Source organism: Hemitrygon akajei, chromosome 23 (genome assembly GCF_048418815.1).
Source record: "Hemitrygon akajei chromosome 23, sHemAka1.3, whole genome shotgun sequence".
NCBI classification, from domain to species: domain Eukaryota; kingdom Metazoa; phylum Chordata; class Chondrichthyes; order Myliobatiformes; family Dasyatidae; genus Hemitrygon; species Hemitrygon akajei.
The window spans coordinates 30,278,641-30,306,298 of record NC_133146.1 but is presented as its reverse complement, the minus strand read 5'-3'; the positions used below and the strand labels follow the sequence as shown (position 1 = coordinate 30,306,298).

Genomic DNA, 27,658 nt, shown 5'->3' with positions numbered 1-27,658 from the left:
CAAGCCCCAATTTTGATCATTCCCAGTTGTGATTTTCAGCCTATGACTATGACAACATTGACTCAAGCTTGACAGTGAGTCAAGGCTTTACCACCATGCTCAGTAAAATTATCAGTACAATCCTTCCAGTAATGCACAAAGCAACTTGACTCCTCCATTCTTCAGGAAACAATAAACCATCTCAACCTTAGATATCCTGAGGCAAAAAGTTGTTAATCAGCATGAGCCTAAGCAAAAGTCGGACACCATATTATTTGTGTCTGCTCAATGTCATGGCAACTGATGCAGGCATAATTTTCAAGGTCAGTGTGTATTATAAAATTTCAGTCAGAAACTGGGCATCAGGAATGACAGATTGGAAGGCTTCCTGCTGGGAGAAGTGAAATAACAGCTCTTGTAGGACTTAATGGCTTAGAGTAGTTTAAAGAAACATTTCTAATCAGAGCAAACAAATCACAGAGCGGAAGGCATACATGATAGGACTATAAGAGGCACAACAGCCTGTAGATTGCTACTTCAGGCAGAAGCATGAGGCATACACCACCAGGGGTAAATCACAAAATCAAGACCAGCTATCTCGTAAAATGGAAGAAGGTGACCAGAGCAACGAAGGCATATTCACAGCCAAAGCCAAATAATTAAATTTCTAAGTCTCACATAACTCACCTCCTGACTTCAACCTCCTCCAATTTTTTCCCTTCTGATGTAATGCTTTGAAGCTAAAACCAGAGAAAAATTTGTAATTATTTGTGTAACTTAAGCTGTGCCACTTCTGCTCTTTCTCCCCCATTACCCATTGGCAATAAGAAGAAATTTAAGTGCACTAGAAGAAAGTAAACTGGGTTGAACAGTATCACTGATGAGAGGATCCACTGTGCCTTGAAGTTACCACACATGGAAGAACTCATCAAACCAGGCATAGCATGAGCAATCTACTTCCTGGAAGTCACTCTCAAAATACTAGATGACAAGTCAGTCTTAATGGAAAAGTCCTACATGGACAAGAGCCTGAAGTCCAACATAAAGTGCTGTCATTGAGGTTAATTTCAAAAGCGATGTCCTCGGGATCAGGTCTCAGGCTGTCCAGGATCCACCTATTACTTGCTAGCTCTTGCTTCAATCCTTCTTCCACCAAGGTAAAGCCAGTGACCAACTGTGACACCTTGCAGACAGCTTCCAAAACTACTTGATACTCTCCTTGTTCCTCTTTTGAACTGGGATTAATTACAGCCTGTAATTTCTCTTTAAAGAATGTATTTTTGGGCCAACTGAAGGATCTGGCACTTCTGTGATCTCCTGAGGGATTTGGCATGGATTGTAGCTATGGCCGTATGTTGTATCAATTCCTAATGGCGGAATATGAACCTATGGTTGGCTCCATTATTTCATGCCAATTAAAATGCCGAGCAAGATTAATATCGACAAGGGCAAGAGCAGAAATGAATAGGTGCTCAGTGTCGTCTACCTGTGCTTGAGATAAATTATTTATATATATATATATATATCCGCCTTCCCCTTTCCCTCTCTCCCCGACACTACTGCCAGCAGAAGGTGCAGAAGTCTCGCATCTCACCCTGCAAGATTTGATTGCCTAGGAGACTCGTGGAAGTGGACTCACTTTCGGCTGCAGTTTGATGTTTAATGCCCTCAGTGTTGAACGCACTTTACTACTTGCGCGATTTGATCGAAGTCTGCAGCCATCAAGAAAGCTTTGAACTGACTAACTCCGCTGCAACCGCTGGCTCCTGGACTGGCTTTATTTGCCTCGGTGGCTTGCAACTGGAGACCCACTTCAGATGGGTTTTTTTTTGTGTGTTATTTGTTCACTTTTTGCTGTTAGTGCCCTTTTTTGATGGTCTGATGGTCCTGTTGTGTGGGAGTTTCTTTAAACAGGTTCTATGGTGCTCCTTTGTTTTGTGGCTATCTGCAAGAAGAATCTCAAAGGTGCATTCTGCGTGTGTACTTCAATAATAAACAAATCTTGAACTTCTGAACTTGAACCTCTTCCCTCTAACCTTCAGTCCTGATGAAGAGGATGTTTAAAGACTTCAGACTTGTAGCCCTTGTCCTAGCACAGTGGTCCCCAACCACTGAGCCGCAAAGCATGTGCTACCAGGCCGCGAGGAAACGATATGATTTGGCGATATGAAACAATATGAGTCAGCTGCACCTTTCCTCATTCCCTGTCACGCCCACTGTTGAACTTGAACTCACACGAGGTCATCAGCCTAAATGCAGTGATAACCTCACGCCAGGGATCACTGGTTGGCCATGGGTAACCGGCCGCCTCACGCAGCTGGCGAGAAGTGCCGTTGCTACTGGCCTGGAGCACGGACAGATGGGCGCCGTCTCTAAACCTGCTTAGCACACCGAATGTTCGTGGGGAACCCGGTGCTAAAATATTCGCTGCGATCTACTGAAAGTCATCCCTCGAGCCAAACTTTTGTCGGCCGATAGATCCTACCTACACGGGGGGGCGGGTGCGTGCCCTGTCGCTCTCTTCACTTAGTCGCTCTCTCCAGACTGCGACCGCTGCGGCCCCGGCACGGGGACCTCCGGCCCTTACCTTGTTCTATCACCCCACCCACAACCAACCACACCTGGCCAAGGTGTCTGGCGGCGGGTGGGCAGGAGGCTGGAGTTCAGGCCCGGAGGCTGTCTGATGAGGCGATGAAGCCCTCCAAACTGCCTTGGTAACTTGATTCCCAAGCACCCTGCACTTAAAGACAAACCCGATGAAGTTTTTTTGAGCAAAAAAATGTGAGTAAGCGGGACAGAAGTAAGTGCTGAGAGCCACGAAAACTAAATTGCGGAATAGACAGGACATAAGGAACCCCCTTTGAGTATTGCTGTCTCCCATCAGCCCTCGATGGGACAGTCTTGTTGCAGGGAAACAAGCCCAGGGCTCCCACTGATTCAGCGATATTGGAGTGTTGCAATGATTTTATATGTTCATACGAGGAAAATATGTGCTGTGAGTTTAATATTAAATTCATTAGATAAACCCTTTTAGAAACAAAATTGAGTGTATTAGCCACTTGTAAGTGACTTATAGTTGACTTATCACCTATATGCCGGTCATGATTAACACCCCCACCCGTCGGCCGGTCCGCAAGAATATTGTCAATATTAAACCTGTCCTCGGTGAAAAAAGGTTGGTGACCCCTGTACTAGTAGGCATTAAGCAACAAATTTCATTGACCAGCATCTGAACAACTACAAGGGGTGATTGATAAGTCCATATGTCCAAGATAAATCGCTCAGTACGTAGGTACACTGAAGTAGTAAAAAGGAAAACAGAATGTCAGCCACTCACTCTCATTTATCCTTATCTCTCTCACAGCAGGCAGTGGAAGTACTGACTGCAGCATGGGACCATTTGCAGCTCAGGCATAACTATAAGGAGGTAGACTTAAGGAGAGGATGCTGGCAATAGTAAGGCTATCAAACAACATCGGTTTAGAGATACTGAATGTGCCAATGGAGCTTTCTTCCTCACCTCCCACATCCCCTTCATCCTATGATCTTAAGTCAGAAGCATTCAAAAGCCATACATATTTCCTTCTTATAACTCCTTCCCCTCACTATCACAACCTTGTACTTTTTACATCTTGGGTACTCAGGAAGTCCCAGCTGCACTACCCCTCCTTGAGGAGCACTGATGATGAAGAAACACATTCTGGCAGTCACAGCCCCAGAGGCTATGTCGTCACACAGTGAGTCACCAAAGAATCGCAGCGGCGCTGCAGGTAGTGTAGCTGCCTGACAGTTCCAGCAACTTGGGTTCAATTTTGAATTGCGTAGCTGTCAGTGTGGAGTTCACACATTTGTCCTGCCAGCTATCCTTTTATCCACGTGCTCTGATTTATGTATCTATTTACCATTTTATTTAGAGCTACAGTATGATAACTAGCCTTTCCAGCCCAGCAAGCCCCCGCCACCCAATTGCACCCAAGTGAGCAATTAACTAACTAATGCATACATCTTTGGAATGTGGGAGGAAACGAGAACACACAGAGGAAGCTGGTCACAGGGAGAACGTACAGATTCCTTATAGACAGTAACCAGAACTAAATCCAGGTCGCCAGTGCTGTAACAACATTACATTAACCACTATGCTACCATACTACCCCTGATTTTCCCCCCATCCCAAAAAGATACTGGCTGGTAGACTAATTAGACATTGTAAATTACCATCGGTGTTGGAGAATCAGGAATAAGTTAATGATTATGTGAGAGAGGATAGTTACAGAGAAATAACTGGAAGAATAGGATTGATAGGATAGTTCTGAGAACAGACCAAATGGCATCCTGAAGATTAATCAGGTATCAATAGCCTTTAGCCAAATCAGAGAGGAGCAACAGTACAAGCATTATCTTCCAGACAATGGAGTTACAATCCAGACACTCGTCACGCTACAGTCATAATTATTATGGGATACCCACCACAGATGTAGGCATGCACAGCATGAGTGAGGGTTTATTAGGGCCTGTGCCTAATTTCCATGAGCATCCAGCCTTGCACAGAGATAAGGGCCAAGCCTACATGTGCCCATTTCAGCATTCCAGTTCCATGCCAATAAAAAGGGAGCCGCTCTTGGTGCAGCATCTGATGCCTTAAGCCTAAGCCTTCGCCTTCACTCCTGGATTAGTCAAAGACACCCAGGGCACGATGCTGCACTGCAAACTTTGACCCCTGTAAATCGCACGTTTGATGCATATAACCAACCTCAGTCTGCTGCCGTCATGGCTCATGATTCCACTCAGTTTAGGGTTTTGGTGTCATGGTTGCAGCACCAGTTTATCATCAAAGGTTACTCATGCCAAATCCCAGGGAGTGATGGCTGTTCTCTGGAGCATGAACCTACAGTCATATCTTTCACCTTCACGTTTCACCACCACCTCCCACACTGTGTGCTCACTGTTGCCCATTACTCAACTCACTCTATCTGAGGCAGTCCATAGCTGGACTTTCTGGATGCAAAGCCATTCAGGGTCACTCTCTTCCATTACAACCAGCTTGCCTGTTTATATCAGAGCAGGAAAAAGATTATGGAAGACAGGTGTGAAGAGAATCCATCAGGATTACTCTGCTACAAGACTAAGGTTTTACGACTGACTCAATGCAAAAATTAGGTAGTATCCTGATTTGCTTGGTTTTGGTGTTATTTATCATTTGTGCATAATTAGACATGGAGATAATCAATTACAATATCAAGTAAATTATCTTAGACATTGAACCATGATTGCATTTCTCTTTATTCTTTAATGACCTGTAGGGAGTAGTGCAAATTGATCATCTCTACAAAAGCAGGGATTCTCCCACTCCTGATTGCTGAAGTGCTTTTAAAGAAGGAAGATTGGGCACTTCAGAAAAATTTGGCAGATACATCACTGTGAATGAGCAAGCAGATTGTATTTGGGGGGTGGGGTTGAGAGTATACATATCCAGATAACATTCATATGTATTAGAATCAGATTTAATATCACTGGCACTTGTCATGAAAGTTGTATTTGCAGCAGCAGTATGATGCAATACAAAATAGAGAGAAAATAAATTACAATAAACACATGTTATTACTTAAATTAAATAAGTAATGCATAATCAGAAACTTAAAAAACAGTGAGGTAGTGTTCATGGGTTCAATGTCCATTCAGAAACTGGATGACAGAGGGGAAGTAGCTGTTCTTGAATCATTGAGTGTGTGCCTTCAGGCTTCTGTATCTCCTTCCTGATGGTAGCAATGAGAACAAGGCATGACCTGGATGATGGGGTTCCTTAATAATGGATGTTACCTTTTCAAGACATCAGCTCTTGAAAACGTCCAAGATACTACGAAGGCTAGTGCTCATGATGGAGTTGACTAAGTTTACAACTCTCTGCAGCTTACTTTGATCCAGTCCTGTAGTTCCCCCACCACCCCCCAATACCAAACAGTGATGCAACCAGTTAGATTGCTCTCTACAGTGTATCTGTAAACATTTCCAAATCAGTTTGGAGACATACCAAGTCTTCTCAAACTCCTAATGAAATTGTATCTGCGTCGATATGTTGGGTCCAGGTTAGATCCTTAGAGATATTCACACCCAAGAATTTGAAATTGCTCACATTTGACACTTCTAATCCCTCCAAGAGGACTGGTATGTGTTCCCTCATCTTACCCCTTCTGAAGTCCACAATCAGTTCTTTGGTCTTACTAACATTGAGTGCAAGGTTGTTGATACAGCACCACTAAACTAGCTGCTTCTGTACGCCCTCTTGTCACCATCTGAAATCCTGCCAACAATTGTTGTATCATTAGCAAATTTATAGAAGATGCTTAAAGTGAGCCTAGTCACAAAGTCATGAGTGTTGAGAGAGTAGAGCAGTGTGCTAAGCACACATCCCTGAAGTGTGCACCAGCGTTGATTGTCAGCAAGGTGGAGATCTTGTTTCCAATCTACACAGACTGTTCTACTGGTTAAGAAGTCAAGGATCCAGTTGCAGAGGGAGGTATAGAGGCCCAGGTTCCGGAGTTTTTCAAACAGAGCTGCAGGAATGATTGTGTTATTGAGCTGTAGTCAATAAACAGCATCCTAATATAGGTATTTGTATTGTCCAGGTGATCTAAGGCCTTGTGAAGAGTCAATGAGTTCATGTTTGCCGTAGACCTATTGTGGCGATAAGCAAACATCAATGAGTCTAGCTCTTCCTGAGACAGGAGTTAGCTCTAGCATTAATGAACCTCTCAAGGCACTGTAGATGTAAGTGCTACTGGATGATAGTCATGAAGGCAGCTCACCCTGCTCTTCATGGGTATTGGTACAAATGTTGCACTTTTGAAGCAGATGGCAACTTCTGACTGTAGCAAGCAGAGATTGAAAATGTCTTTGAACAGCTCCGCCAGTTGGTTGGCACAGGTTTTCAGAGCCCTATCAGGTACTCCACGTCATCTTATGAGGGCTCACCCTTTTGAAAGACAGCCTTTAGCACAGAGAACAGAGGGTTCTCCACAGCTTCGTAAGGCCAGTGATGTTGTGGGGGTGGAACTGGACTCTGACAGTGGTGTCTGAAAAGAGGATGCTGTCCAAATTGCATACCATCTTGGACAATGACTCCCATCCACTCCATAATGTACTGGTTAGGCACAGGAGTACATTCAGCCAGAGACTCATTCCACCGAGATATAACACTGGGCATCATAGGAAGTCATTCCTACCTGTGGCCAAACTTTACAACTCCTCCCTCGGAGTGTCAGACATCCTGAGCCAATAGGCTGGTCCTGGACTTATTTCCACTTGGCATGATTAACTTATTATTATTTAATTATTTATGGTTTTATATTGCTATATTTCTTCACTATTCTTGGTTGGTGCGACTGTAATGAAACCCGATTTCCCTTGGGATCAATAAAGTATGTCAGTCTGTCACCAGGTGATGCAGGGATCTGCATAGCTGTAGTTCTATTCTGCTTTTCAAAGCAAGCATAAAAGGCGTAGAACTCATCTATGAGTGAAGTATCTCTGCCATTCATGGTGCTAGGTTTCACTTTGTAGGTAGTAATGGCCTGCAACCCCTGTCAGAGTTGACGTGCATCCAACTTCATTCATAATTTTTCCTTAGCTCTTGAAATAGCCCTCTGCAAATTGTACCTGATTTTCTTGCACAGACCTGGTTCACCAGACATGAATGCCACAGATCTAGCTCTCAGCAGACTATGAGGCTCTGGTTCATCCACAGCTTTTGATTTGGGTATGTACAGCAAGTTCTCTTCGGCACACACTCATCCGCACAGCTCAGTGACAGCTGTGGTGTATTTTTCAGACTAGAAAATGCATCCCTGAATACAGTCCAGACCACTGAGTCAAAGCAGTTCTTTAAGAGCTGCTTGACCATACACCTTCTTGCTTCTCACTACCAGTGCTGCAGTCTTTGGACTCTGCCTATGCTCGGAGTGTAAAAGTACAGACAGAATAATAAGTAACATTTTCTACTTTATACTTAGCTTTACTCATAATAAGTGGAACAGATGAATGATATCTTTTCACTTTACTTAGTGGAGGAGACTGATGGGAAAGCTGTGATATACAATTTTTAGGCAGATATTAAGTCAACCTGAATTTGCTTCCTAGCTCAAGCCCCTGAAATGCTGATTGGTGACCTCCCTCCCCAAATGCTGCCTGACCTAAGTTTCACCAGAACTGTGTGTGGTGCTCCAGATTTCATCATCTTTAATGGCTCCAGATAATAAGTTATGTGTGCCTTAATTTCACAGAAATGGGGGTGATCCTGACCTCTAGTATTATCCATGTGGAGTTTGCCTGCTTTCTCCATAACTGTGTGGGGTTTTTCCAAGTATTTAATTTTCTTCCCATATCCCAAAGATATTCTGCTAAGATAACTAGCTACAAGGAATTACCCTTTAGTGTGAGTTAATGGCAGTATAAATCAAAGGATATCTGATAGTTATACATATTAATTTTGTCATGCCAGTCCCTTAAGGTTGTTATAACCAGTGATGGTAGTGGAGATAAGCTCCCACTACTTATTAAATGCTCCCAATGGTGTGCTTCTTAAATAGCCTCCAACAAAGTCCAGCACCTAGCCTTCACGTGTGACTTAGCTACTAAGCCGAGCAGAACTGTTATAGGAGAAGGGGAAAGGGGGGGGTTACTGGTGCCTTAAAACCAGTATTTTCAGGCAGATGGGGCTCATCAGCAGTCATTGGCAGCACACCTAGGAGAAAGAAAACTCTGATCTCAAACTCCCACTGCCTTGCTGCTATACCCACTCATGGGGAAGGCTTTGGGATAAACCCAGAGGAAATCTCCAGAGCTGGGAGTCCCTAAGGTAGTCTTACATTAAGCTCAATGTGGACTGGCAACTCCTGCAATGCTGCTGGTTCCAAACTCTATTGTTCTTTGCTGTTCCATTGAGTTCATCAGAGGCATGGAGAGAGGTAGCTTGCTACAGGAGTAACAACTTGCTGTCCATATTGAAGTGCCCTGACTTGTGTATCTAACAGCTAGGATGCAACATCCATAGCTGACCCTGACCGATGGACACCTCATCGTCATATGTAGTTAAGGCGGCAAATGGCTATTTGACCTTTACTAAGAAGGGGCTGGAGCTTAAGAGTCGGTAGCTTTTGTTCCAGTTTTAGTACTGTGCACTTCCAGTTACCTAAAACACAGAATACTACTAAGATAATACTCATTTCTGTTTCCCAACTGCCTTCCTATTTTAACCAATATATACTACTGTTCAAAAGTCCTTAAGACCAGAAGACAAAGCAGCAGCATTAGGCAATTTGTCCCATCGAGTCTACTCCGCTATTCAATCATGGCTGATCCTTTTTCTCCCCCCCCAATTCAGCCCCATAGCCTGGCCTTCTCCCCATAACCTTTCATGCCATGGCCAATCAAGAACCAATCTCTGCCTTAAGTACACCCAACAACCTGGCCTCCGCAGCTGCCTGTGGTAACAAATTCCACAAATTCACACCCCTCTGGTAAAGAAATTACTCTGCATCTGTTTCAAATGCATGCCCCTCTATCCTGAGGATGTGCCCTCTTGTCAAAGTCTCCCCACCATGGCAAACATTTCCACATCTATTCTGTCTAGGCTTTTCATCCTTCTAAATTCCAATGAGTACAGCCCCAGAGCCATCAAACATTCATCATATGATAACCCTTTCATTCCCAGAATCACCCTTGTGAACTTCCACAGAATCCTCTCCAAAGCCAGCACATCTCTTCTAAGATGAGGAGCCCAAAACTGTTCACAATACTCATGCTGAGGCCTCACCAGTGCCCTATAAAGCCTCAGCATCACACCCTCGCTCTTATATTCTAGACCTCTTGAAATGAATGATAACATGGCATTTGCCTTCCTCACCACGGACTCAACCTGCAAGATAACTTTTCAGGTATTCTACACAAGGAATCCTAATTCCCTTTGCATCTCAATTTTTTGGATTTTCTCCCTGTTTAGAAACAGTCTTCATATTTACTTCTTCTACCAAAGTGCATGACCATGCATTTTCCAACATTGTATTTCATTTGCCATTTTCTTGCCCATTCTCCTAATCTGTTTAAGTCCTTCTACAGCCTCCCTGTTTCCTTAACACTATCTGCCCCTCCACTAATCTTCATATCATCTGCAAACTTGGCAACAAAACCATCTACTCCCATCCTCTAAATTGATATACTGCATCAAAAGAAGTGGTCTCAAAACTAGCCCCTGCAGAACACCACTAGTCACTGGCATCCAACCAGAAAAGGATCCTATTATTCCCACTTGTTGCCTCCTACCAATCAGCCAGCCTAGCAACTTTTCTGTAATACCATGTACTCAACTTGGTAAGCAGCCTCATGCATGGCACTTTGTCAAAGGCCTTCTGAAAGTCCAAATATACAACATCCACTATATCCCCTTATCTATCCTATTTGTAATTTCAAAAAATTTCAGTAGATCCATTAGGCAAGATTTTCCCTTAAGGAAACCATTCTGACTTTGTCCTATCTTGTCCTGTGTTACTAAGTACTCCATAACCTTATTCTTAACAATTGGCTTTAACATCTTCCCAACCACTGAGGTCAGGCTAACCGGTCAAAATTTCCTTTCAGCTGTCTTCCTCCTTTCTTAAAGATTGAAGAGACAATTGCAATTTTCTATCCTCTGGAACCATGCCAGGGTTCAATGAGTCTTGAAAGATCATTACTAATGCCTCCACAATCTCTACCGGTACCTCTTTGTAAGTTGAGGTATCAGATGTATGTACCACCACCCAAAACAACCATATTCTTTATTCACTGTGCAGTTCATCTGGTCCGGGTGATCTATGTACTCTTAGATCTTTCAGCGTTTTCAGTACCTTCTCTTCCCTCACATCTCTCAACACCTGATATACTGCTAGTGTCTTCCACAGTGAAGATTGATGCAAAATACTCATTTAGTTCATCATCCATGTCCTCATCACCTGCTACTATTTCTTCAGCCTTTTTTCTAGTGGTTCTATATCCACTTTCGCTCTTTGATTTTTTATATATCTGGAAAAGCTTTTTCTATCGACCTTGATATTGTTTAACTTGCTGTCATATTTCATTTTTCCCCTCAATGTTTCTTTCTGCAGGTTTTTAAAAAGCTTCCCAATCCTCTGACTTCCCACTAATTTTTGCTTTGCTGTATGCCCTCTCTTGTACTTTACATTAGCTTTGACTTCCCCTGTCAGCCACTATTGTACTATTTTGCCATTTGAGTATTTCTTTGTTTTTGGAATACATTTACTCTGCACCTTCCTCATTTTTCCCCAGAAACTTAAGCCTTTACTCCTCTGCTGTCATCCCTGCCAGCATCTCCTACTAATTTACTTTGTCCTACTCCTCTGTCATACCACTAATTTCCTGTACTCCACTGAAATATTGCTACATCAGACTACCCTCTTCCTATCAAATTTCAAGTTGAACTCAAATCATTGTGATCACCAGCTCCTAAGGGTTCCTTTACCTTAAGGTCCCCAATTGCCTCCAGGTCATTACATGAGACCAAAGTCTTAGGCACTCTAACTATATGTACCCAAGAGTTTTGCACAGTCCTGTATATACTATGTTAGTGAGGCCAAGTCTAGGACACTATACAGTGGTTTGCTCAATGAATAAAGAATATGGTGGTATATACGTCTGATACCTCAACTTACAAATGAGGGACAGTCATAGACTCAGAAAAGTAAAACACATTTAAACTGCCTCATCTCTTTGACCTGCACCTACACCATAGCCCTCCATATCCCTGCCATCCATATACCTATCCACATTTCTCTTAAATGTTGAAATTGAACTCACATGCACCACTTGCACTGGCAGATCCATCCACATTCTCAGAACCCTCTAGTGCAAAAATATCCACACGTCTGCATTAAACTTTTCACTATTCACACTTAAACCATTAACTCTAGTTGTTAACCACCTAACTTCAGTGCAAAAAGCCTCTATACCCTTCATAATTTTGTGTATTTCTATCAAATCTCTCCTCAATCTTCTAAATTCCCAGGAATAAAGTCCTACCCTATTTAATTTTTCATTATAACTCACGTCCTCCAGTCTCGGCAACACTACAGTAAGCTTTCTCTGTACTCTTTCAACCTTACGTACATTTCTCTTATAGGTAGGTGACCAGAAGTACATACAATATTCAAAATTAGGCCTCACCAGTCTTACACAACTTCAACATTACATTTTTTTTTCTCATACACATTTATTCTGTAACTATTTGAAAACAATAAAAAAAGTTTAAAAAAAACATTACATCCCATCTCCTGTACTTATGAAGGCTGATGTGCCAATAGCTTTCTTACGACTCTATCTACCTGTAACACCTCTTTCAATTAATTACTGACCTGTATGCCCAGATCCTTTTGTTCCACCACACTGCTTAATGCCCCACCGTTCTGTGTAAGACCTACTCTGGTTGGTCCCACTGAAGTACAACACCATGCACTTGGCTGTGTAAAGGAGGTTTCTTCTTTTTTCTTTGCTTCTGTGTATGTAATCAAAATGGCTTCTTTGTTTTGTTAAAAGCAGGAATGCTTCTTTGTTGCGAGAGAGTGCTGGAAGCTTGTTTGGGTTAAAATTTACTGATAATGAGAATTGTATTCCTTTGTAAACCAATTGGGATTAATGTTGTTCTTTCTTCTGAGTCTGTAAGCTATTGTTGGCGGGCTTTTGGGGAGATCGGCGCGAGGGGTTGAGAGAGAGAGAGAGGACGCGATGCTGTAAACTGGGCGAGGAACGTACCCCAAGCAGGGGTCCAAGGCCAGGAGTTACCCCGAGGAGAAGAGATAAAGATAGATGTGCTTGGTTGACCACTTCGGATGGTCCTAAGCTGCGAGTCGAGGAGTTCGGAGGGGATCGAATGGTGGCCAGAAAACTTCAGTAATTGAGCTCCAATGGTTGCGCATGAAGTGGCTTGGACTTTGATAAGTTTGGCGCCTTTTCTTTATTTTTTTCCTTCATATATACTGTATTGTTATTAATCAATTAGTTATAGTAACCTTTATAAATTGTACTCATTTAATCGCATATGGTGTACCTTCTGTTTTTGGGCGAGGCGGGGACATCACACAGCATCCACACCAGCTGATTACCCAGTTTGGCGGGGCCAAAGGCTGCTCCCCCAGACCTGAACGAGCTGAGCGAGCCTAAGGCGACCCAGGGGGTTACAGCTGCATTAAATTCCATCTGCCATTTTTCAGCCAATCCACATCCCACTGTAAGTTTTGATATTCTTCCTCACTGTCCATTACACCCCAACCTTGATATCATCAGCAAATTTGCTAATCCAGTTAATCACATAATCATCCAGATCATTGATATAGATGACAAACAACAACAGGCCCAGCATCAATCCCTGTGGCAGTTCACTACTTACAAGCCTCCAGTCAGAGGGGCAACTACTTACTGCCACTCTCTGGTTCTTCCACAAAGCCGAAGTCTAATCCAATTTACTACCTCATCTTGAATAGAAGAAAATTAATCTTCTTGTCCAACCTCTTATGCAGGTCTAATAGCATGTCTGATGCCTTGCTGAAGTCCATGTAGACAGCATCTACTGCTTTTCCTTCATCAATTTTCTTAGTAACTTCCACAAAAAATTCTATAAGATTGATTAGACACTTCCTACCATGCACAAAGCCATAATGATGATCCCTAATCAGTTCATGTTGTTGCAAGGACGTGGCAGTGGAACGAACCCAAGTGCTGAACACGAGCGTGGAGGCTGAGGAGGGAGATGCTGCCATCGTAGCAAGCATGGAAAGGGTTCCAAGGGGGATTTTTCCCAGAGTCTCGGTAGATAATTCCAGTACAAGGCTAGACTTAGAACTGATAGTTCTAAACAACATGGAATGAGGTTACTCATACACAAGTTAACCAACGAACTGGCACCTTCTAGGTAGGTGGTCACAGGACTCTTATGCTACTCTGGTTGATGGAATGCAGGTGTTTGTAATAATTGGAACCTGGGAATAGATTGGGAACTAACGAGGTATTAAAGGCCCATTTCCTGAGTAAGCCAGCCAGGTGCCAGAAGGGACCATGACACATGTCTATCCAAATATTCATTAAATCCTGCCCCTTAAAATACATTATCTTCCAATAACTTTCCCACAACTACTGTCAGGCTCACCGGCCTATAATATCATGATTTAGAGCCTAGTTAGAGCCTTTCTTAAAAACAGCACAACATTTGCTATCCTCTAACCCTCTGGAATCTCACCTGTTGCTAAGGAGGATATAAATATTTTTTGCTGGGACCTCTGCAATTTCAGCACTTGCCTCCCACAGGGTCTGTGGGAATACCTTGCCAGGCTTCAGGGATTTTGTACCTTAATTTGCCTCAAGACGATAAACCGCTCCTCCTCTGTAATCTATATAGGGTCCATGATCTCACTGCTGCTTTGCCTCACTTCTATAGTCCATTTGCTGAAGAAATACAGATGCAAAAAATCCATTTTAAGATCTCCCCATTTCATTTGCCCCCACACATATATTACCATTCTGATCTTCCAGAGGACCAATTTTATCCCTTGCAATCCCTTTGCACTTAAGTTGTCTGTGGAATCCCTTAGGATCCATCATGTGGAGATGGAGTTTAATGCTGATAAGTGAGTGGTGCTACATTTTGGTAGGACTATTCAAAAAAGGACATATATGGTAAATGGTAGGGCATTGAAGAATGCAGTAGAACAGAGTGATCTAGGAATAATGGTGCATTGTTCCCTGAAGATGGAATCTCATGTGGATAGGGTGGTGAAGAAAGCTTTTGGTATGCCGGCCTTTATAAATCAGAGCATTGAGTATAGGAGTTGGGATGTAATGTTAAAATTGTACAAGGCATTGGTAAGGCCAAATTTGGAGTATTGTGTACAGTTCTGGTCACTGAATTATAGGAAAGATGTCAACAAAATAGAGAAAGTACAAAGAAGATTTACTAGAATGTTATCTGGGTTTCAGAACATAAGTTACAGAGAAAGGTCGAACAAGTTCTTTATTCTTTGGAGTGTAGAAGGTTGAGGGGGGACTTGATAGAAGTATTTAAAATTATGATGGGATAGATAGAGTTGACGTGGATAGGCTTTTTCAATTGAGAGTAGGGGAGATTCAAACAAGAGGACATGAGTTGAGAGTTAGGGGGCAAAGGTTTAGGGGTGACACGAGGGGGGATTTCTTTACTCAGAGAGTGGTAGCTGTGTGGAACGAGTTTCCAGTAGAAGTGGTAGAGGCAGGTTCGATATTGTCATTTAAAGTAAAATTGGATAGGTATATGGACAGGAAAGGAATGGAGGGTTATGGGCTGAGTGCAGGTTGGTGGGACTAGGTGAAAGTAAGCGTTCAGCACGGACTAGAAGGGCCGAGATGGCCTCTTTCCGTGCTGTAATTGTTATATGGATATATGATCTCCTTCACCTTGTCAGCTAGGGCAACATCATGCCTTCTTTTGGCCTTCTGATTTCTTTTTTAAAGTGTTCTCTTACATTTCTTTACTCCGTAAATATCTCATTTGTTACTATCTGCTTATACCTGCTAGGTACCTCCTTTTTTTTCTTAACCAGGGCATCAATATCTCTTGAAAACCAAGGCTCCCTACACTTGTTATCATTATCTTTTATTCAGACAGACACATACAAGCTTTAAACTTCCAAAATTTCACTTTTGAAAGCCTCCCACTTACCAAGTACACTTTTGCCAGAAAACAACATGTGCCAATCCACACTTGCCAGATCCTTTCTGATACCATCAAAATTGGCTTTTCTCCAATTCAGCATATCAACCCACAGATATTGTTCCATATTTACTTTGAAACTAATGGCATTTGATCATTAGATGCCAAGTGTTCCCCTAAACAAATTTTTGTCATCTGCCCTGTCTCATTCCCTAATAGCAGATCAAGTATCACATAATGTCTCATTGGGACTTCCATGCACTGATTAAGGAAATTTTCCTGACACATCTTCCAAACTCTATCCTGTCTAATCCTTTTAGAATCAATATATGGAAAGTTAAAATCTCCTACTATCATAATGTTATGTTCCTTGCAACAGTCTGTGATCTCTCTACAAATTTGGTCCCCTAAATCCCACAGTCCATTGGATGATCACTAATATAGGCCTATTAACATGGTCACACCTTTCTTATTACTCAGTTCCACCCATGAAGTCTTACTAGATGAGTTCTCCAGTCTGTAGTGATTGATCCCTGCTGTGATAATTTCCTTGACTGGTAACACTACCCCTCCTTCCTTTGAAATCTTCTGCTGTGTTGTGTCTTAAACAACGGAACACCGGAATACTGAGCTGCCAGTCCTGTCCCTCCTATATCTAAGTCTCAATAATGGCTGCAATATCATAAATCTATTTGTTGATCCATGTCCTGAGCTCATCCACTTTTCCTATGATACTTCCTGCTTTGAAATACACATAGCTCAGGGCACTGGTCTCACCATACTCAACCATTTGATTCCTGACATTTCCTGAGGTCTTAACAACATCTATCTCCACAACCTCTCCACTATCTGTACTGGCACTCTGGTTCCCATTCCCTTGCAACTCTAGTTTAACTTCCCCACCCCCATGCAGCCCTAGCAAACCTTCCCACGAGGATATTAGTCCCCTTCCAGTTCAGGTGCAAACTGTCTCTTCTGTACAGGTCCCACCTTCCCTGGAAGAGAGCCAAATGAGTCAAAAAGCTGATGCTCTTACACCAACTCCATAGCCACACGTTAAACTGTATGATCTTCCTATTTTTGGCCTCGCTAGCATGTGACTCATTTGTTCCTATCTGCCTATACCTGCTATGCACCTCCTTTCTTCTGACACAGTGACCAGAAGAAGCCAATAGTGATCTTACATTTAAATGACAAAACAGAGAAAACCATTATTCAATTCAAAGGAAAGGGTACCAATTATTTCTGGAAAGAAAAAAATATTTTCAAATGGGACACATTGTTCTACTTGCATGTAACAAGCTATTATTAGTCATCCAGGGTTCAAAACTGGCAATTTCAACGACAGTAAAAGATACCAAGATGACCAGATTTGTCATTTTGCATGATTTAATAATGAAGTATCAGTCTTCCAATTATCAATCATCTATCCATACTACCAACATTCTGATGGTAGTATGGATAGAGGATTAATAATTGGGAGACTGATAAATGATGACATCTTTCTGGTCAGGAACTGTTCAGACAACGAAGCTGAAAAATCTTACAAACATTAATCTCAGAAAATGGATCTGTTCAATTGAATGCCCTGGAGCAAACCCTGATCCTAACTATTCAGTACGGGTTACAAACTGTTTTCAGAACTTAGTGATAGCTTGTAAATTTAAGTTGTGTATCTTTATTTTGGCCAGTGCACAAAACTGGATACTCTGAACACCTACAGAGTTAGGTTTTGACAATTCACCACAGTTCTCATATGTTTGACAGAAATGGAATGGTATCAGGAATTCTCCACTCTGCCCTGCCATGAATGGTGCAATCAAAAGATCTCAGGGCTTCCTTGTACCCTTAACAAGGAAGCCTTTTTCCAAGGTTTTCCCTATTTAACAATGAATCATGTATTAACTTTGATTGAAAACTGGTTATCACAGAGGATAAACTGTTTTTAAGCTGGCTATGCCAAAAGACCACCTCAAGATCGGCTACTGGCCCTCAGTTATTGACTGCTTCTCTCAGTGAGTTGAAGCTGTGCACAGACTGTAACATGTCCAAGTTCGTTTATGATCTGAAAATACATAGGAGGTCATGCTGCAATGAGGATATGTGAACCCTGCAACAGAATATAGTCAAGCTGAGTCAGTGAAAACTTGCCAAATGGAGTTTATTGCAGAAAAGTGTGAGGTCATACATTTCAGTGGGAGGAATCAAAAGGCGGATTATTATCTAAACGAAGCCTGAAAGTAAATAATAATGCAAATGTCTTTGATTATTTTAATATAGTCTATCTGTTACAATCAAGAACCATCCCTAACTGAATATTTAGAAAATAGTTATGAGTCATCTCTTAAAAGTGCTGCAGTCCTGATGATTAATTCCCACACTGTCACTGGACAGTGAGCTCTAGGATCTACACCAAGCAAATGAAACCCCAGCAAAATGTTTCCAAGTCTGGGTGGAATATGATTTGTTGTTTTTTCATCTCTGCCATTTTCTATGGCTAAAGAAATTATCACTATTTCAATGAAAATATTATAGTTAACAGTTGACATGCATTACATTTATATTATACCTTTCAACCTAACAAATAAACTTTGAGCTATCATTTTTAAAGATACTAAATCAGAAATTGTCATATTTTCAACTGTTATATCTACACACTAGACTAAGATAATGCAAATTAATTAAGAAATACACGTCGTCAATATTGCCAAAAACCATGAAAATACTCAACAAATCAAAAACAAATCATTAGGTGAGTAGCGAACATCTTTTTTGATGCATACACAGAGTATAACACGGCCCTGGAAAGTGTTGTAGTAGAGAGAGACTGAGGGAATTATGTATATACAGTGCCTATAAAAAGTATTCAGCCACGCCCCTCCCCCATGGAAGTTTTCATGTTTTATTGTTTTATAACATTGTATCACAATGGATTTAATTTGGCTTTTTTTGACACTGATCGACAGAGACTCTTTCATGTCAGTGAAAACAGATCTCAACAAAGTGATCTAAATTAATTACAAATATAAAACGCTAAATAATTGATTGCATAATTATTCGCTCCCTTTAATACGAGACACCAAATCATCACTGGTGCAGCCAGTTGGTTTTAAAAGTCATATGATTAGTTAAATAGAGATCTGTTTTTGGAGACCTATGTGCAGTCAAGATCTTTCAATTGATTGTAGTAAAATATATATGTATGTGGAGGGGCCAACCGCCGGTGAGTCAGTATCTTGGCAAAAACTACATCATAAAGTCAAAAGAACACATCAAACAACTTTGCGAAAAGGTTATTGAAAAGCACAAGTCAGGAGGTGGAGACAAGAAAATTTCAAAGCCACTGAATATCCCTTGGACATTTAAGTCAATCATCATGAAAAGGGAAGTTAATGGCACAGTTGTGAATATATAACTAGGGCAGGTGTTACGTATTCAGGCAACAATAATTATAGATGAGTTAGACGAAGGGTTTTTATAACAAATAACACGTTTATTAAACACTGATAACAAACCCCCTTCAAAAGTAAACAAACCCAAACAATGATCCGAGCTCAGCTGCTCAAACAGTCCTTAATAGCGTTGCAGTCCCAAACAGTCTTCAAAGCAGTATTGAAAAGAACTCAGTTCTTTAAAGCGATATGCCAACAGTTCAAAAGCTCACGGTACTTTTAAAAGGAGAGACTTTTTAAAGCGATGTAAATTCTCTTCCACGTCGATGTCCTTCGATTCCCAGCGTCGAACTCCCACGTCGAATTTTATTAAATATAACAACTTAAAGTGACTGACCTTCCTTCCACAATATTCTCAATCTCCCGCTTTTTCCAGCGGAGACTATCATGAGAATAGTAAACGAAATCCTTCCGAATGAGGATCACACAAGGTCGAAGTCAATCCATCGAAAATCGATTTCTCTCGATCTCCATTTTCCAAACTTCACTCTCCCTTAGCAAAGAAACCGTTGGCTCTGACCTTTTAAACTTTAGGCATTATATAAAACTTCATTTTTAACTAAACTGCGTCATCACATTAAATCACACAGTGATATGAAGTCATCTTGGCAAATCCAGCCACGAACTGCCCCACCTGACAGGGTGGGTCTCCCTTTTATACCCTGTAGAAAAAACCTGTCACATGACCTCTACTGGCGGGAAAATGACATCACTCCACCATTACCTCATGTCCAGTATAACTTCAACCCCAGTCACGGGACAAGGGTACCACTGTCACGTGTCACGGGTACGTAACACAGGCCACGAAACCGTGATCATGCAAGAAGGGGACCAGTGAGGGAGGCCACCAAGAGACCTATGACAACCCTAAAGGGGTTACAAGCTTTAGTGACTGAGGTGAGAGAGAACGTGCATTCAACTGTTGCCCGGGTGCATCACCAGTTGCAGCTTTACATGAGAGTGTCAGGGAGAAGGCCACTGTTGGAAAAAAACTGACATCGTCTTGGCTAGAGTTTGCCAGATGGCATGTGAGAAACTCTGAAGTCAGATGGAACAAGTTTCTATGGTCTGATGAAACCAAAATTGAGATTTTTGGCCTTCAGACTAAATGCTATGTTTTGTATAAGTCAAACACAGCACATCATCAAAGACACACCATCCCTACCATGAAGCATGGTGGTGGCTGTGGGGATGTTTGAAGGCTTGTGAAGGTAGAGGGTAAAATGAACGCAGCAAAATACAAGGAAATCCTGGAGGAAAGCAAGAAAACTGCAAATTGGGAGAAGATTTATTTTTCCAGCAAGACAATAACCCCAAGCATAAAGCCAAATCAACACAGTTAAAAACAACAAAGTTAAAGTCCTGGAGTGGCCAAGTCAGAGTCCAGACCTCAATCCAATTGAGAATTTGTGGTTGGACTTGAAAAATCTGTTCATTCACAACCTCCATGCAATCTGACAGAGCTTGAGCAATTTTGTAGAGATGAATGGGGATAAATTGCAGTGTCCAGATGTGCAAAACTGATAGAGATCTATCCACATAGACTCAAGACTGTAATTGCTGCTGAAGGTGCATCTACTAAATAGTGTCTTGAAATGGGTGAGTAATTATGGAATCGAATATTTTGTGTTGAATAGTTAGAATAAATTTAGATGAATTTGTAGAGATTTGTTTTCACTTTGACACAAAAGAGTCTTTTCTGTTGACCAGTGTCAAAAAATGCCAAATTAAGTCCACTACAATTCAATACTGGAAAACAATAAAACATGAAAACTTCCGGGGCGGAAATACTTTTTACAGGCACTGGGGCACTGTAGTTCACTGAAAATGGCAACACAGGGAGACAGGGAGTTAATAAAGCATATTGCAGATGTATTATTTAATGCACGTATAACAATTGAGTACATGAATTTGGACATCATGATACACCTGTACAAAGTACTGGTGAGACCATACCTGAAATACTGTGTGCAGTTCTGGTTGCTATAATATAGGAAAGGTGTGATCAATACTAGAGAAGGTTTCAAAAAGAGATGGACAAAGATGTTGCTGGCTTGCATAATAAGGATAGATTGGATAGCTGGGGTTGTTTCCCTTGGAGCAAAGCATGCTGAGGAATAACCATTAAAAAAGACATAAAAGGCACAGATGGGATAAATAAATAGTCACAGTCTTTTCCCTGAAATATGGGACTTTAAACTAGAGGGCACAGGTTTAAGGTGAAAGGGGAAAGTCTTAGAGGGCAAGATTCTCATGCAAAGGGTGGTGGGTATATGGAACAAACTGTCAGATGAAGAGGTACCAATTTGTACAATTACAACATTTCAAAGTCTTTTGGAGAGATACATGGATAGGAAATGTTCAAAGGGATACAGTATGGGCCAAACAGAAGCAAATGAGACCAGTTCAAGAAGGCACCTTGATTGGCATTGGCCAGTTGGGCCAAAGGACTTATTTCTGGGCTGTATCACTCAATGACTATGACAATGAAAGCTCTGACTCCAGACATCTCATAGTAATTCTGGTCATCTGTTACTGCAATACAGAGTTGATACCAGCATGTTTCTATCGTACCAGGTACAAGCATCAATGGGACTTGCAGGAAGAAAAACATCAGAGAAAACAGTGCAGTGTATTTCACCATCTCTTGGACAGCAACACCTAATTTAGCACACCAGGAAATAAACATAGAAACATAGAAAACCTACAGCACAATACAAGCCCCTCGGCCCACAAAGTTGTGCCGAACATGTTCCTACATTAGAAATTACTAGGTTTACCTATAGCCCTCTATTTTTCTAAGCTCCATGTACCTTTCCAAAAGTCTCTTAAAAGACGCTATTGTATCTGCCTCCACCACCATTGCCGGCAGCCCATTCCACGCACTCACCACTCTCTGAGTAAAAAACTTACCCATGTTATCTCCTCTGTACCTACTCCCCAGCACCTTAAACCTGTGTCCTCTTGTGGCAACCATTTAAGCTCTGGGAAAAAGCCTCTGACTATCCACACGATCAATGTCTCTCATCATCTTATACACCTCTATCACGTCAGTTCTCATCCTCCATCGCTCCAAGGAGAAAAGGCCAAGTTCACTCAACCTATTCTCATAAGGCATGCTCTCCAATCCAGGAAACATCCTTGTAAATCTCCTCTGCACCCTTTCTAAGGCTTCCACATCCTTCCTGTAGTGAGGCAACCAGAACTGAGCACAGTACTCCAAGTGGGGTCAGACCAGGGTCCTATATAGCTGCAACATTAGCTCTCAACTCCTAAATTCAATTCCATGATTGATGAAGGCCTATACATCGTACGCCTTCTTAACCACAGAGTCTACCTGCGCAGCTGCTTTGAGTGTCCTATGGACTCGGACCCCAAGATCCCTCTGATCCTCCACACTGCCATCATATCTGACCTACAAAATGAACCACCTCACTCTTATCTGGGTTGAACTCCATCTGCCACTTCTCAGCCCAGTTTTACATCCTATCAATGTCCCTCTGTAACCTCTGACGGCCCTCCACACTATCCACAACACCTTCAACCTTCGAGTCATCAGCAAACTTACTAACCCATCCCTCCACTTCCTCATCCAAGTCATTTATAAAAATCAGAAAGAGTACGAGGCCCAGAACAGATCCCTGAGGCTCTCCACTGGAGACTGACCTCCATGCAGAATATGACTTGTCTACAACCACTCTTTGCCTTCTGTGGGCAAGCCAGTTCTGGCTCCACAAAGCAATGTCCCCATGGATCCCATGCCTCCTTACTTTCTCAAAAAGCCTTGCATGGGGTACCTTATCAAATGCCTTGCTGAAATCCAATGTGTTTAGTCCCATCCTCAAAAAATTCAATCAGGCTCATAAGGCAGGACCTGCCCTTGATGAAGTCATGCTGACTATTCCTAATAATATTATACCTCTCCAAATGTTCATAAATCCTGCCTCTCAGGATCTTCTCCATCAACTTACTAACCACCAAGGTAAGACTCACTGGTCTATAATTTCCTGGGCTATCTCTACTCCCTTTCTCGTATAAAGGAACGACATAAAAAGCATAAATATTTGTTTATTCTTTGTATATCTGGCTGTGCTGCTGTAAACAAAGACTTGAACATCAAGATATGACACCAGCGCTTCATATTTTTTTCCATCTCTGCCATTTTCTGTGACTTACAGTAAGAAATGATAATCCTTTCAGTAAAAAAATTGTAGTTTACAGCTGGTATGCATCACATTTATCTACATCGGAATCAGAATCAGAATCAGGTTTATTATTACTGGCATGTGACATGAAATTTGTTAACTTAGCAGCAGCAGTTCAACACAATTAATAATCTAGCAGAGAAAGAAAAAAATAATAAATAAATAAATAAACATAACAATGAATAAACAAGTAAATCGATTACGTATATTGAATAGATTTAAAAAGTGCAAACACAGCAATACTATATATTAAAAAAAGTGAGGTAGTGTTCAAAGCTTTGAAGTCCATTTAGGAATCGGATGGCAGGGGGAAAGAAGCTGTTCCTGAATCGCTGAGTGTGTGCCTTCAAGCTTCTGTATCTCCTACCTGTACAATACCTTTGATATTGGCAACAAATAAACTCTGAGTTATATTTTTTAAAGTAATTAAAATATTTCTAAGAATAGATTGAGTGAACTTGGCTGTTCCTCCTTGGAGCGACGGAGGATGAGAGGTGACCTGATAGAGGCGTATAAGATGATGAGAGGCATTGATCATGTGGATAGCCAGAGGCTTTTTCCCAGGGCTGAAACAGCTAAGACGAGGGGGCATAGTTTTAAGATGCTTGGAAGCAGATACAGAGGGGATGTTGGAGGTAAGTTTTTCACACAAGTAGTGGGTGCGTGGGATGCACTGCCAGCAAAGGTGGTAGAGGTGGATACAAAAGGTTCTTTTAAGAGACTCTTAGATAGGTAAATGGAACTTAGAAAGATAGAGGGCTATGCGGTAGGATAATTCTAGGTAGTTTCGAGAGTAGGTTACATGGTCGGCACAACATTGTCATCCAAAGGGCCTGTAATGCGCTGTATATTTCTATATAGAAATTGCATATTTGCAAATGTTAGATCAGCACACTAGATGAAGATAACACAAATGAATCAAGAAGTACATGTTTGTCAATAGTACCAAATAAAATGAACATAACAGGAAATCAAAAAAACAAAATAGATTGCTCATTACCAAGTCAAATAGTATCTGTGGAGAGGAACAAATAGTCAATATTTTGGGCCAAGACAATGGGACAGGGAAGGAAGGGTGAAGAAACCAGAATAAGATGGTGAAGGGAATGAGTACATGCCAGCAGGTGATTGGCTCAGGAAGTGGGGTTACCTTATGGAACAGCTACTTCCGTGACTCTGGTTCTACTTAAAATCACTGACACTCACAGCTATCTGGACTATATGTCTTCCACCCTTTTACTTGTAAAAATGCCATTCCCTTCTCTCAGTTCACCCATCTCTGTCGCTTTTGCTCTCTGGATACGTCTTTTCATTCCACAACTACTGAGATGTCTTCGTTCTTCAAAGAAAGAGCTTTCCTTCCTCCACCATTAATGTTGCCCGCTTCTGCATCTCTTCCATTTCACACACATCTGCCCTCACCCATCCCCCTGCCACACCACCACACCAGGGATAGGGTTTCTCTTGTCTTCACCTACCAGCCCACTAGCTTCCGCATTCAGCATATAATTATCCATAACTTCCACCATCTCCAATGGGATGCAACCAACAAGCATTATCTTTCCATTTCCCCCCATCAATTTTTTGTTTTCCACTCCCTATGCAACATTCTTGTCCATTCATCCCTCCCCACTGATCTCCCTCCTGGTACTTACCCTTGGAAGTGGAACAAGTGCCACACCTGCCCCTACACCTCTTCTCTCACTACTATTCAGTGTCCCAAACAGTCACCTTCACCTTTGAGTCTTTTGGGATTTCCACTGTATCCGGTATGACCCAACATAAATTGGGAGACCACTTTGCTGAACACCTTCACTCTGTCCACCACAAAAAACAGGATCTCCCAGTGGCCACCCATTTCAATTCTACTTCCCATTCCCATAAGTCAGTACATGGCCTCCTCTACTGCCGCAAGGCCATACTCAGTTTGGTGGAGCCACACCTTATATTCCATCTGAGTAGCCTCCAACCTGATGACATGAACATCAATTTCTTGAACTTCCGATAATTGTCCCCACCCCTCCTCTCCTTCACAATTTCCCATTCCTGTTTCCCTCTCTTGCCTTATCTCCTCACCTACCCATCACCTCTCTCTGGTGCTCTTCCCTTTTCTCTTTCTTCCATGGTCTTCTGTCCTCACCTATCAGATTGCCCCTTCTCCAGCCTTTTATCTCTTTACTTCACCTCCTCCCCCTCTCCCAGTTTCTCTTACTGCCTACCATTTTGCACTTCTTCTTCCCCTCCTCCTACCTTCTAACTTTGACTTCTTCTCTTCCTTTCCAGTTCTGATGAAGGGTCTTGGCCCAAAACTTCTCCTCTCTACTCTTTTCCATAGATGCCACCAGGCTAGCTGAGCTCCTCGGGCATTTTAGGTGTGTTTATGTGTGCTACTTTGGATTTCCAGCATCTGTAGATTTACTCATGTTTGTAATACAACTTAAGATCATGTTTGTTTACTGTCAAAAATTGTTTGGCATAAGTGGGGGTGGGAAGATTGGCTCAGTCTGTAACCAGGCTTTGGAGATATTGCAAGAAAGAAGCAGTAGTCAAATTTGTGGAAAGCTGATAGAGGAAGCAGCCTACTGAGATTTATAGTGTCAGCACTGGAGGTAAAGTCATCTGGACCACATGAATATTTAAATAAGCTGTTAATCAATTACCTCCCAAAATGTACACAGAGGAAACAAGAATCCCTTACATAAGAGTAAGGAAGAGCGGAGAGCAAGAGTGATCTGCAAGAGTGTGGTTTGATTGGAAAATTTTGAAATGTGCGTCTCTACACCACAATGTTCCAAGGTGCCCTGCCATGTAGATTCCCCACATCCTCAAAGTGAGGCATCTCCAGTTTAGAATGAGAGCCCAGCATTCTTAAGCACAGCCAAGATGGAATATATATCATGTGAATATCCTACACAATAATCATTCAAAAAGTGAATGATGTCATCTGTAGTCTAACCCTCTCTAAAATGTTAACATTCTTTTCAAATCAAAATCTGTTCAATAATTACCCAGAAATAAATCTTGGTGGTCATTATAACATTAGCAGTTAACAAGCTCACCTTCTTCCACTGTAAATGGAGTGTACTAGAACTCTTGACCAACATTGATCTCCTAGCCAAATATTCACATATTTCATATATTGATGGAAAGAAAGTGCCTTCTTCGTGATGGCACAGTAGTTTAATAGTTGTCAGAATGTTTTACAGTTATAAGATCAGGGTTTGACTCTTACTGCTGTATGTACATGCTCTTCCCAAGACCACATGCATTACTTCTAGGTGCTCCGTTTCCTCCCACATTCCTAAGAACAGTTAAGGTTGGTGAGTTGTGGGCATGCTGTGTCGGCACGGGCGGTGTGGTGACACGTACAGGCTGGTTGGTACAATCTTCACCAATTTGATTTGATACAAATGACGCATTTCACTGCATGCTTCCACGTACATGTGACAAATAAAGTTAATCTTTAATCTTTAACTTCTCTTACTAATCAAACAGGCACTGTTGAGGGGATTATCTTAAATGAATTATTGAATAAAATAAAGCTAAACTTAAACCCAATTAGTAGAGCTACAATAAATAGCAGATTTTATATTAGTGATTGTGCAAATATTAATTCAGCTCAATACAGACTCTTGCTTTGGTAATTATACTTCATAGTTGTTGGTATAAGAGTTCAGCTAGAGACACGGGTACATCTCACAATTTAAAACTTGGAGGACATCACCACGAAAATACTTCCAAGAAACCGTCATGGTGTAAATAAGGAAGGTACTGTTACGCCTGTAGCCCCCTCCTTTTTGAGAATCGCAAGATCGCTATTAATTCAGGTCAGGAGACCCAGGAAATGAGAGAGAGACGTTTGGAATGTTTAGCCCCGCAGCGATACAAAGCTACGGGAAATGGCCATTGTCTCTTGGAGACGGAAGTGTGTATTAAAATACTGTGCTTCGTGGAAGCCCTCAGGCAAAGTGGGCTGATTGGGGGATGGCATCATTCCCCCCTGATTGACATCTGAGACCCCGTGAGTGGGGATAAAAGAGGGTCTGTGGGAACAGCCCCTCAGACGCACCAGAAGAAACGCTAGAAATCCTGTAACAGCGTAATAGCAAAAGCCAGTGGAAAGCCACGTGCATCCTTTTCCATTTGCCTCGGAATTGGTGGGCCTTGCCACAGGAGAACGGCTTTAGCTAACAACAAAGGAGAAATCAGCCCCCAACGACTCTCGAAGGATTTACATCATAAAAGGAATGGGCAAGTTTTAATCCATCTCTCTCTCCAACCAAAAGCTGCAGCTTGAATGA

The 27,658-nt window shown here is 41.8% G+C and overlaps 1 protein-coding gene across 2 annotated transcripts in view; it reads right to left on the bottom strand.

Moving 5' to 3' along the window:
- pcdh15b (protocadherin-related 15b) overlaps positions 1–27,658 on the bottom strand; it is a 1,734,278-nt gene that overhangs the window by 1,257,300 nt on the left and 449,320 nt on the right. The gene's annotated exons all lie outside the window — the stretch shown is intronic.